This window comes from Emys orbicularis, chromosome 10 (genome assembly GCF_028017835.1).
Source record: "Emys orbicularis isolate rEmyOrb1 chromosome 10, rEmyOrb1.hap1, whole genome shotgun sequence".
NCBI classification, from domain to species: Eukaryota; Metazoa; Chordata; order Testudines; family Emydidae; genus Emys; species Emys orbicularis.
This window is the reverse complement of record NC_088692.1, coordinates 13,533,008-13,545,934: the sequence shown is the minus strand read 5'-3', so window position 1 is coordinate 13,545,934 and position 12,927 is coordinate 13,533,008. Positions and strand designations below refer to the sequence as shown.

General features: G+C 38.8%; 1 protein-coding gene across 1 annotated transcript in view; it reads right to left on the bottom strand.

Moving 5' to 3' along the window:
• PRKAR1B (protein kinase cAMP-dependent type I regulatory subunit beta) overlaps positions 1-12,927 on the bottom strand; it is a 128,333-nt gene that overhangs the window by 84,635 nt on the left and 30,771 nt on the right. The gene's annotated exons all lie outside the window — the stretch shown is intronic.

Here is a 12,927-nt window from a genome sequence, read left to right as displayed (position 1 = left end):
AGAGAGAAACTACTTTCTAGAACTAGTTACATTTTAGAAACCCCTAGCTTTTCTATATATAATTATAGATTGATTTTACAGGCCAGTATCCTGCAATCTACAAGGGCTAAAATTTAGGAAATTAAACACAAAAAACTTTGTGCCGATGCAAGATTAACTTTGCCCAGATGAAATCGTAAAAAGTCAGGAAATGCAAAAGTAAAGATTCCAACAGCAACATTAACTTGATCACATTACACATATGCACTATTCTATGTAAGTTTTTCAGTAAATGTGAAATGTGGCCAACTTAGAATTGTGGCTGACTAATGAGAAATCTAATCATTGTTCTGTTCATTCGGTTGGTTTTACAAAAACAGCTATCGCAAGAGAGCATCATTAAATTCTCTTCTACCAATATTTTTCTGATTTTGTTTTATGGTTCACAGCTTCTTTATCCATTTGGCACCAATTCTGCAGTCGAATCTCCATGGAATTGGATGGATTCTCACACCCACACAAAGCCCCAATGGAGTCAGCTGAGTTTCACCCACATGCAACTTTACATTGATCCAATTGTAGGATTGGGGCTTTGGTTTGTAATTTTATCCTATCAGTCATCACCAATGCCATACAATATCTGAAACTGGTTGAACAAAAGATAAATACCCTCCTTTTTAAAGAGCCAAGAGATCTTACTTTTGAAAAGCACTATGTAAGAGCTAAGTATTATTAATTATTAATTATTATTATTATTATTATACAAGTACTTTACTAAACCCTCTACTATCTACCTTGCAGTTACCAAGTCACTGTCATAGACATTTTGTTACTCTCCAGTGCTGTGTCTCTAGTCATCCTACAATTCACACAGCTGTTTCCTCTTCTACTACTGAGTCTAAAACCAGGCAGGTGTTATCAATGAACCACTCATATTGAGTTAGCTCAACAACACCCTTTACTTCTGTCCATATCTGCTCTCTGGTCTTCTAGTATCACAGTTAACTGATGGCAAGACATTGTTCTTTTAGAGACTGATCAACATTGTTTAAAAGAACCCAGACAATAGTGGGGGAAAGGAGACTGTCCAATTGTGATGAGCAGTACAACTTCAGTGCACATTCAGCTACAACAAAACCTACCCATCAAATCTATGCTATCTCTAACATACCTATCATTGGGGTGTCTGAGGGCCTGAACCTTGTAGTGCTTATGACTGCAAGTAATACCATTGAACTCACTAGACTTTGCTATAAGTGCTCACAGGATGAGGCCCTAAGCACTGAGCAGCAACTAAAGGTGACATATTCTTGCTGAAAAAAGCTCAGTTTTCTCCACTGCTCCACAGTCCAGACATTTTCTTACATGTAAAAAAAAAAAGGCACCTCTGCCATATTTTTAGCTCAATAATTTGTATGGTGGCAGGGAGGGAGTGAAGGAAGTTAAAAAGTAAGAGTAATATTTGCACTATTAAACTTATCCATGATGTCTTTCTAACCCCATGAGCCATTTCTGTCATAACTAACATTTTAATTTACATTCTTTATTCAGCACCAACTGTGTGCAAAGCATTCAGATGCACCAGTGATGAATGTAATTTAAGAACCTAGACAGACCCTGCTTCTGGTCTCATTTACACTGGTGTAAATCATGAGGAACTCCAATGAAATCAAAGCTGTTAGACCAGTATAACACTGGTGCAACGGAGAAGAGAACCTGGTCTGTATGTCTGTTTTAAAGCACATACAGTCTAGTTCAAACACAAAGGATGGTGGACACCAATTTTAGTTCGAGGTGCTGATGGATTATGCAGAGTTCATTTGGGACTCTACAGTATACTACTGAATTGGTAATTGTTGTGCATTGCCTGAGTTGTATCTCTTTTCAGTTTATACAGCCATAGAGCAAGTATTGTGAAGCACCTGAATATTAATTTCAGTGTACTTTTCTCTTTCATTTATTCCTATAATTGGAGTACTTCTGAGTGTAGTTCAGTGAAAAGATATACCAACAGCGAGATGAAAGATAGATCATGCATATACTCTAATTATCAGTGTCAGAGAGTGTCCTAATACTCAGATGCCAATTTTCAGTATTAAAAAACATCCTGGATTTAATGGAATATCATGTATAATGCAGCTGTGTAGCAAGTTTAAAGAATATTTAGACAAGAAAGAAATAGACATATATTACGGAGGCCACCCTGTGGCCAACTACAGCAAAAAGGTTGCAAGGAATATACTCCTTTGGTCAACTATAAGGTCTTTATACATGAATCACTGCCTGTGAATAGAAAAAAATATCCGAATTAGGGTTTCAGTGTCCAACCACCTTAGCTTTAAGGCTATGAAAGCTACATCTAAGACATTTCAGGCTATAATGTGACAATTATACTATGCCATAAGCGGTGCAGAGTTGTAATACCCCAGAGAGAGCACTAGAAGCACTAGAGATATTGTGCTCCTTACAAACACACAAGCTGCTGACACTGCTTCATGCGGGGGGGGGGGTTGTATTTTGCATGTCATTAGCTGGGGCAGAATGCTCTCCTGAGCAAATCAGCCCTGTCCTCTCTCCGACATGCGATCAACTCTATTGAAGCAATTTCACTTACACATACACACACACCATTATGAGGCTTTTTACTTTAAATATCTGTTTTGTTACTCTAGGCCAGTCAACTTGAAAACTAAAGTGCATGGTCTTCATGTGCCTGAGGATGTAGGCTTACTGTATTGTAGTTTTAGCTAAGACACAGATTTTAATACAGAGTAGATTTAAGAGATGTTATAAAGTAGATACAATTAAAAAATATATATTGGGTCTGATTCTGATCTCACCTATACCAATGTAAATCAACAATAACTCCGCTGTTGTCAATGTAGCAATATTAGTATATGAAACCAGTTCAAGATCAGAATCAAGCCAGGATACATTTTTCACCCTCAAAATACATATTGAATTACAAGAGAGATAGTGGGTCTTTCAAATTGTTCATACTCTGTTGTGTTAAACACAAATGAGCACAGAGCTTAGAAAATGTGTATTATGGGAAAGTTCGAGAGATCCAGTGCTTTCCCTGTGTTAGTTTATTCTAAAATAACCTTGTGTTAATGCAAATGTGTTTTTATGCATTAAAATACAGATTTTCTATTTCTTCCAAAGTAAGTTACATTTTATACAGTCTTCTATTTCAAATAATGTGTGCATCGCTGGCAATCAAAATGTTAGCCTCAGGGTTATTTGCTGATTATATTTTCTTTGTTATGCATCCTTTAATAACCTTGAACACAGTGACCCCAGGTGGCAGGTACCATGATGGCTGCTCTCATGATCTGAGTTAAACCTGCACTCTCCTACAAACAATAGGCTCAAAATCCCCAGTTCCATAATTGAAGGGTTCTCCGCCTTGAAGTCTTGACCACCCTTCATATATTGTGAAATGGTTCAGGGTCCCTCCGAGCCAGATTCTAACTAGATAGGAGAGAGCTCTCAGGGGATAGAGAAGTAGGTCCTGGTATGGTACGGGTTGAGAACCACGGCCCTAATTGATATGCAAAAGTTTTGCTAACAGTCTAAACTACAGCCTGGTCTGTATAAAATTGTGCTCTGGTTCTTCTTCATCACTGCAGAAAATAAATATCATCCCTTTCTCTGATCTGCCACAGCTATTTTCCACCATGCATGGGAATTTCACAGTGTCAAGGACAGTCTGACCAGTCACATACACGGCCTATGTGCAGACTGTACAAAGATTTTTTTTCCACTAGAATCACTACTCAAAAATCTTGTGGGAAAAGTTTTATAACTAAATATAGAGATGACAAAGGGATAGTGTGTAACATTTTCAAACCTGCCTCAGTCCCATTTTAAAAAGCAACTCAGACACTTAGGAGCCAAAATTCCCATGGACTCTCAATAAGACAGAGGCTGCCAAAGTCGCTTCTGAAAATGGGACTTAGGCTCCTAAGTCACCTAGGTGCTTTTGAAAATTTTACTCCAACTGACAACAATTTCTCAATCTTCCCGTATCTCTTGAAAAACCTGCATCTCCATAAATGTCTGAGTTATGTGAGCTATACATGATCATGCAAAACACTGGAGGAAAAGCATTACGCAGCTACAGTATAAACTGGCAGCATGAGAGTAACTGGCACAGGAGGTTAATATACTAGGCTTTTCACCTTTGAAAACATGAGTCAAAAAGATGATTTAGTTCACAAGCAACATGAGTTTGATAGTTCTCATTCTAGTCCTTATTGGTGCATATCACAAAACCTACCATAGTTGGCACAACTGTAAGACTTTGCTCAGAGGCTTACTACTAGAATGGCAGGGGGTGGTTTAGATCAGGTTTGACTATATATGTTTACATGTTTGCTCTGCACAGTGCCTGCTCCTATCGTGCTTGATTCAAAGTAAGGCTATCTGCCCCTCACTTCCATGAGCACTAAATTCACTCATCAACTAACCCAGCTAACTGCACGGTTTATCTCACAGCAGTTTAACTTATAAGATCGGGCAGGTTACATTCATATACAAAGGTATATATGATCTTTAATCACTAGACAAAGCAAACTTGAGTGTGTAGGAATCACTGGATATGCCACAGTACCCTTATAGTTACATCACTGATCCGCTGTAAAAGAGTTCTGCTATCTTGCCATTGCCAGAGGGTGTCACTACGGCACCAGAAAGAGCAGCAAAACAAATCAGACTGATAAATAAGAAGTGTGAGGTTGTGTGCTAGAAATAAGCTCTAAGTAAACTTTGGATGAATTGTTCATAATTTGAACCATTAAGAAAACAGTTATGGATTCTGAGAATAATATGGCTTTGTTTTTTCTTTTTCTCACTGTATCTCTTGTGTTCTAGCTAATCCAATTTATAAAACTATTGGAGAAAAAAAAGAAGCAGTACCTATTAGAGCTGTTTGCAGAATCTCCATTGTTCCCACACAATTAAACCTTGTTTTCCATGAAAGCATCATTTGAAAATGAAACTAGTCTTCTAAATATAAACCGTTCACTCTCACCATATTTGTATTCAGAAGGCAATTGTTTTCATAGGAAGTTGCCGCAAAAGAAATCTAAATTTTGTGACACAATGCTATACAGACCAGGTAATTAAGACCAAGCCACATTAAACAAATTCAAATAAACCCCAGATTTAAAGGGCTGGATTTGGCTAACCATAACAGGAAGGGAGTTCCAAAACCAAAGAGCACACTAAATGAAAGCTCTCAGAAGTTAGCACATAGGTCTTGTACTAATAACTATGGGCTCCTCTAAGGTTTAGTACATTTGAATTTAAAATATAAGGCACAAGGAGGATGCCAAGGTAAGCCAAACAATTTAGATATATTTTTTATAATAAATGCAAATTTACTTAACACCAAAATATGTCAGGAGGTAGTACAACCAGGTAGTTTTTTGATATGGCCTAGCATGGTCAAGAAAACCTTAATTGCTCCATTGAACACATTATAATCTTTAAGAAATACAGTATATAAGGAGTCGGACATAATAAAGTCTGCTTCCCTAGAATAATAGCATGTCAGCATTAGCATGCAGAGAGAGTTTGTAGAGGAGAAAGATTAAAGCCCAGATGCCACAATGTATTGCTTAGCCAACTGAATAGTTTTATTTAACCTCCATTTTAGGACCAAAGTCCTGGTATTGAAGTTAGTGGCCAAACGCTCATTGAATTCACCGGGTCCAGTTTTGACTGTAAAAGCCTGATCCTGCAAAGATGCTGAGAACCTCCTCTGAGCACTTCACCGAATCAAGTTCTGTGTTCAAATAATATAACCGTAATAGAGCAATATTTTCAAATTCTTGTTTAAAAAGTACTTATCTATTGAATTACAGAAATTAACAAGCAGGACAGAAAGATAGGACAAGCCATACCACTAAGGAATACCAAGTAAAGCTGGACCAAAGACAAACTATGCCCTGATTATTTTAAATCTAGCTTCTGGAAAAAGAAAAATTCAATGTGCTGCACTGAATGTTGTACCAAAAAAGTTTAAATGCAGCAGTTATAAAAGGAACAGATTCACTGTGCTGATGAAACTGTGATCATGAATTAAGACCACAATGACATTACAGTATTAGAATAGGGGAGCCAAAATCTGTTGGCTGTTGTGGGAATTATTAAGATGTCAAAAGGCCAAATTCTGACCTCAGACGTGCAAATACAGCTCCCACTGACCTCAGTGGAGCATGCACATGTCTGTCTGAGGAAAAGTGTTGGACCAGAGGCTTTTAGGTGAGGACAATGCAAGAGGAAAAAGATGATGAACACAAAAATGTAAATATCATGATGTTTTGTGGATACTGTTATTAAGAAGGAATCAGAGAAGAAAATAAATCCAGAAAGTGTATGAAACAAGCAGAATGCTGTTTTAATTTTGTTTCTTTTGAAGTCTTCTCAATCCTCAGCTTGCTGATTTTTGCAAAATATGAAAAACAAGACAGTGGAAATTTGAGGTGAAGTTAGATCCAAAGAGAGCAAGGTGCGTCTTGTGCTTAAATGCAGCAGTTATTAAAGGAACAGGGCTGTAAGTCAGGAGATCTGGCCCTACCAGAGTGATATAAAGTGGGTTTAATATAAATGAGAATCAGATCTTTGGATTCTGTACTGACTTTGTCACAAGTTTCCTGTGTGACCTTGGACAATCTCTCTATGCCCAGTTTTCACATCTGTAAAAATGAGGATAATTACACCTGCCTCATGTGTAGGGTATACCTTAACAGTAGCAAAGCACTCTCAGATCCTCTGGTGGCCTGATTTGAGTTATATTTCCCAAGCTGATGATAATAGCACAGATTGTAAGCTCTTTGGGGGCAGGGACTGTCTTTCTGTTTTGTGTTGGTACAGCACCTAGCACAATGGGGGGCTGGTCCATGACTGAGCCTCATAGGCGCTGTATGATAATACAAATTAATAAATAATAAAATAATAATAATCAGTAATAAGTACATTAACCTTATAAGGACCTGATCCCACAACCACTGAAGTCAAAGGCAAAACTCCCATTGACTTGAACAGTGCAGGATCATGGCTTAAAAACATAACACGGAACACAATCTGAAAAGTTTAAGGTGATCTGCAAAGGGATTTTTCTCTTTTATAAAAAGCTCCGTCCCTAAGCATTAGCGGCTGAATACTGAAACAACACTTCTAATGTAGAAATAAAGGGATGGAGGAGGAGGAAATAGCACCATGAAAAATCAGCCTGTTCCCCAACCACAGCATCTCAGATAAGATTCCCATCTATGCATAGTGTTGGCAATGTCATAACCACTGTAGGGCCACTCTGGGGAAGGTCGGCCTATGGGGATCAGGCCTATTGCTCCCCACCCTCGCTGCTCTATAGCCAGGGGTTCTCTGAGACTTTCTGCTCTTTGCTTTACCTTTACATATAAGGTATAATGTTAAGAATATTGAAGAGAAGAGGTCAATTAAAACGACACATTACTGCCGAGGGCCCAGATGGGTTCAGAGGGCCTTCCAGTGCATACGAATGTCTTTGCAAATCATTTGTAAGGACATAAATAAAAACTAAACTACCAAGCCATGCAGTGTTTAAAGCCCCACGCTTCCCTCTACTTCGGAGTGCACATAGGAACCTGAGATTGCAGATCCAGACTTGGGGGTGGGGAAGCTGATTCCACAGCATATGCCCCTTGTAGTGCTCTCAGCCCTGCAGGCAGAGAGAGCAGGAGCAGGGGCCCCCACCCAGCACCCAAAGGTACAGGGTAAGTTAGAGCATGTTACAGCAAACAGAATCTGTAATGACTTGACCCACTGTTATATTGCAATTGTTATTAGTGAGGGTCCCATAGATGACCTCAGCTGGGGGAACCCCTGACCCAGCAAGGCTCATGCCGAAACTGTGCTACCCAGGGTCTGTGGGAAGCTATGATACAGAGTCAAGGGGACTCACCATAGTTTCCCTTTGCCCCTGTGCAGATCATGGGGTCCCATTTGTTTAGAGGGAAGGACACTCACCATCATACTAGGAGAAAACCCTTCACACCAGTAGAAGAATTACAAGGAGACTCTTGAGTTGAAATAATAATGGGGGAGGAGGGGAAGAGAGAGAGCAAAATTAGACTTGGGGCAGTATTGTATTCAACTACAATGAGGTAGCTTATAAATCTCCTATATGTAAGAACGATCAGTGTTCTGTATGTACCTCACATCACTCAGTCAACCATAAGCCCTCTAGCCAAATAAACAGCAATATTGCGGGGCTTTACACACTTCTCCTTAGTAATAGGGATGACTTTGCTGTGCAGAAGGTAATAGGAGTAGATAGATTAACTGATTTTAAGGGAAGGGAGCATGATGACCTCCTAGAACTCCTGCATAACAGAGGCCACAGATTTTCTCCAAATAACTCCTGCATCAAGCTCAGTAACTTGTAGCTGCACTAGAGCACATAGTTTATAGACATCCTGTATTGCCAACCCCAAGAATTCAAAAATCTTAAGTCAGGCCCCAAAAATCACAATATTGGCTTAGAAATCATAAGATGTTTTAAAATAGTAAATTTTAAACCCTTTTTGTTTGCCTCTGCTTTTTGAGCCTTTAGGGTGCACTCAATTCATGTTTTCAAGTGTTTCCATACAAGCACGAGGGTTAGAAATTTACTTTTAATAAATGAAAGCAGAGATTTTCATGTAATCACCTGACTCCAGGAGTTGGGGAAACACCAAACATGGCAAGATTCGTGATAAGATTGTAAGAGTTGGCAACAGTGGAACCCTGATTTGAAGACTTCAAGAGATGGGAAAATCTGCCACATCCTTGGTTACATTGTTCCAAGGGTTAATTTGCTGACATTGCTAAAAAAAAAAAAAAAATCACCTTTTTCCAACTTGCATGTGCTGCTAGCCACTGGATCCCTTATGCCTTTGTCTAGATTAAAGAGACCTTTGGTATCAGATATTCTCTCCTTGCATCAGTACTTCTAGACTGTGATCAAGCCACCTCTAAGTCTACTTGGATAAGCTAAGTACTTTGAGCTTTTATTACACTGTTGGGAGGAAAGAAAGAAAAGGCAGATGCTAAGGGCTCTAACATTGTGTTTGACATTTTCACCCTGATATTTCACCCAGTCTAAAACATTGTGTTTGTCCAGTTTTGTACACCACGCAGAAAATCAGGTAATACATACCTAATACAAACTTCAACTGTACAATAGCTGGTTGGGAAACAAGTGTTAATATGGGTTGGATAAATAGAAAAGTCAAATTGTTCTAAATTGTATGGAAATATAAAAAAAATATTTTTTCTGGGAGGAGAAAGCAAAAAGCAATTTGAAAACTCAATTTAAAATTTAAACTAAATTTTAAAGAAAGAAAGTAGTAATCTGGTGGTGCCAAAGGGTTAAAGTATTCTGTTTCGGTCAGTCTGAATATATGAATTTAGCAGCTGACAGTGCATGGTGTGTCAGTCTCTTACAGCTGTTCCAGTAGATTCAAAGACCATCTTTGTTTCTTGAAATATTAGCAACTGTTACTTTTTTCCAAGGACAATGATAGACCAGCTGTTACCTCACAAGATGCAATGTAGTTCAGGTCATATTCTTTAGTAACCAACTTGTAAAACAAGAACTAAATCATTGTTTGGGTTTGTCAGATTTTTTTCCCATTAGAACAGTCTTTGGAGCCTAACAGTAAAATAATTTACACTCAGAATTTCCATTAGTGCATTGGAGTGACAGAGAAACTTCGTATGGTTACTAAACTGGATCTTCTATTTCTAAAGTAACGTTTGAACTCAGAGTATTGTAGATTTTTTGTTGTTGTTGTTTTTTAAGGTTTTTTTGCCATTAAGCTAATTTCTTTCTTTCAAAAATGGTAAGATTATTAAGCAGACGTACTTTAGTAATGCACATTTGTATGCCTAAATGTCAAAATATACAACTGGGATTTTCAGAATAACCTAAGGGAGTTAAGTGTTCAAATCCCATTACATTTCAATCAATTTGGATGTCTAATTCTTTTAAGCTCTTTGGAAATCCCAACCTAAACCAACAACTGAGCAACTCAGATAGTTGAGCCTTCAACCCAGGCACAGGTAAAACTCCCACTTGAAGAAATCTTGCCTATGAAGGACTGCAAGATCTGTTCCCAAATCAAGAAATATTACAGTAAGAGTAACTGAACAAGTTACATACATCCTTTCTAAAAACAAAAAGGTAAACACTGCTTTCAGCAGCTCTGAAATAAGCCATTGTTCTTCAGTACACAGAGACAAATTACCACTTCCAACAAGCTGTCATCCACTTTGAATGAGAAAGACAAAGACAAAATATTGCCACACTGAGAAGCCTGGATATTGAATAAAGACTCAACCTTTGTTTTTAAATTTTGTATTCCTTTACATCAAGTAATGGCTACGTTTACACAATTACTGCCAGTTAATTGCTGTGTAAAGAAGAAGCACACAAAGGTACTGTAATATACACTGAAAGATTTCACAATAGTTAATAAATTCAGCAGTAAACAGGAGTTTATTCTTTTTCTATATTATTTAAATAATCATTTCACATTTAAACACCGCTGTATTAAAATATCCTTGTACAGCAGCTGCAATACACTGAGTTTAGGATGAAGATATCATCCTACGTGTGCAAGAATGTTAACTGCCTAACTCTACATTCTTTGAATCAAATACTCTAGAAAGAAACCAGATAAACTAGTGCTCTACTTAAACTCTGTTTATCTGAAATACTTACGAGGAATGGGTGATAGAATGCCTTTTGGTAAACCACTGGGATAATAATGGATACAGATTTTTAAAAGTCTGCCTTCAGAATCACCAGTATTTGTGATGAAGAATATGAATTGTTGAACAAAACAGTGAAAGTAAAAACTAAGTTCTTATAATTATTTTTTTCGGTGTGAGAATACTTCTCTTTAAAGATGAAGGACTGAGAATATCAAATGTCAGAGACTTTAGTTATGTTTAGGAGCAAAGTCTGTCTTACAAAACCAAAAACCTGCCATCACAAAAGTTTTGATTGGACAGACATAGCGAAGTTGATAGAATCTCCTGAAAGCTGCAAACTAACCCAGAAAATACTGCCTCCAGACACCTGTCTGATAAAAGACAATAGTGCTTGGGTTAACAAGATGGATATGCCTGAAAATAAAGTCATTGTTGAATTTGTGTCTAATCCTTGAATGGAGAATTGGAGAATTTATTTTCCAAATGGCTGGGCAATTCCACCTCGTTCCGTTTCCATTTCTGCTGCCAAATAGCTATGGTTTCCAAAATCCACAAACTTTTCCTAGTATAAGAAGTATTCTTTGTTGGCACGATGCTGAAGCACATACCTAAATTTAAGCATGTGAATAGTTCAACTGAAATCAATGGGAAGACATGGGAACTACCCTTGTGCTTAAAGTTAGGCACATGCTTAAGTACCATGCTGAACCAGGGCCACCAATAGGATTCATCAAGCAGAAAAACTCTGAGAAGCTGGACTATAAGGGAGCCAGTGTTGGTATCTACCTGGACAATACCTTCAGCATTATCCAAAAGAAATAAAAACTTTGTTTAGTTCACAGAAGGCTTTCGAGAGATAGGTTTGAATATTGTCTTCCTCTTTCTTGGCAGATTACAGGTGGAATTCAAAGGCCAGACTTTGTGTTCATGGGAAGAAGCCAGCTTCCTTTAATTATCTAAAATGACCAATTTCCAAGACCAAAATCCATCCCAGTCATCATAGTTCAATATTGGTCACTTTTAGACTAGAATGTGTTACATTTGACTATGGGTATAATCACTGTGTCTTCAGTTTCAGGTTATCGTTGTATGCTGCTATTCTTATGTTAATAAAAGAAAACACCAAATGACTTCAGTAGGCTACATCAGTGAACTGCATCATCACAATACAAAGGGATAGAGCCAGTTCAGTAATAAAGGCAAGTTTTATTTTAGATCAGGCAATGCATCACTTTCAACCTTCGTAGTTTCATTTAAAAAGGGAATCAAGAACTGAAGTCGTGATAAACTGTGAGATCTGCAATGTTCTAAAATAACGTCAGATACATGACTAAAAGCTGCAGTCTCATCCAAGTCTGACCACATAGTACAACTCAGAGGAGAGAATTTGGGAATGCATATATTTATTTCTTCCAAATTGCCATAGTCTGCGGACTGTCTCCCAAAATTCTCCGGATGTAGGGAGAGAACACCCATTACTATATGCCTTTAGAGGACACAGCCTGTTCCTCCTAATTACCAATTATACTCTTCAAGCTAATGCAGATGGGTCAGGGCTATGGTCCTGCCTTTCCCCACCCTCTTTGATGCACTATTAATCCCAAAGGAGTAGAACGGGATCAAACCCTGCACTTCCCTGAGCGAATGACCTGCAATTCTGAGGAAGCAGTGTTGTGTACTGGATAAAGCACTCAACGGGCAATTGTAAGATCTGGCTTCCATTCCTGGCTTGGCCACTGACCTGCTGTGTGACTTTGTGCAAGTCGCTTCACCTCCCTATGCTTCTCTTTCCCCTCCCACCCTTTGATGGTCTTGTCTGATTGCACAGTAATCTCTTTGGGGCAGGGAAAGTCTCTCACTATGTGTCCATGTGATGTCTAGCACAATGGGGCCCACAGTCTTGGCTTGGGCTTCTAGGCACTACAGTAATATAAATAATAACAATTCTTCCTGGGTTCTACATGGACCATCAAGGGAGAGGAAGGTTCCTCACACCCAGGAGCGCCGCCAGCTTTTCTGCCGCCCTAGGCGGCGGAAGGTCCCGCCCCGAAATGCCGCCCCCCACAGAGGCGGCGGAAGGTCCCGCCGCCGAAATACCGCCGCGGTCGTGGCCCCCCAAATTGTAGCGCCCTAGGCGACCACCTAGGCCGCCTAATAGGTTGCACCGGCCCTGCTCACACCACCCTGTTCACTGCATGTCTG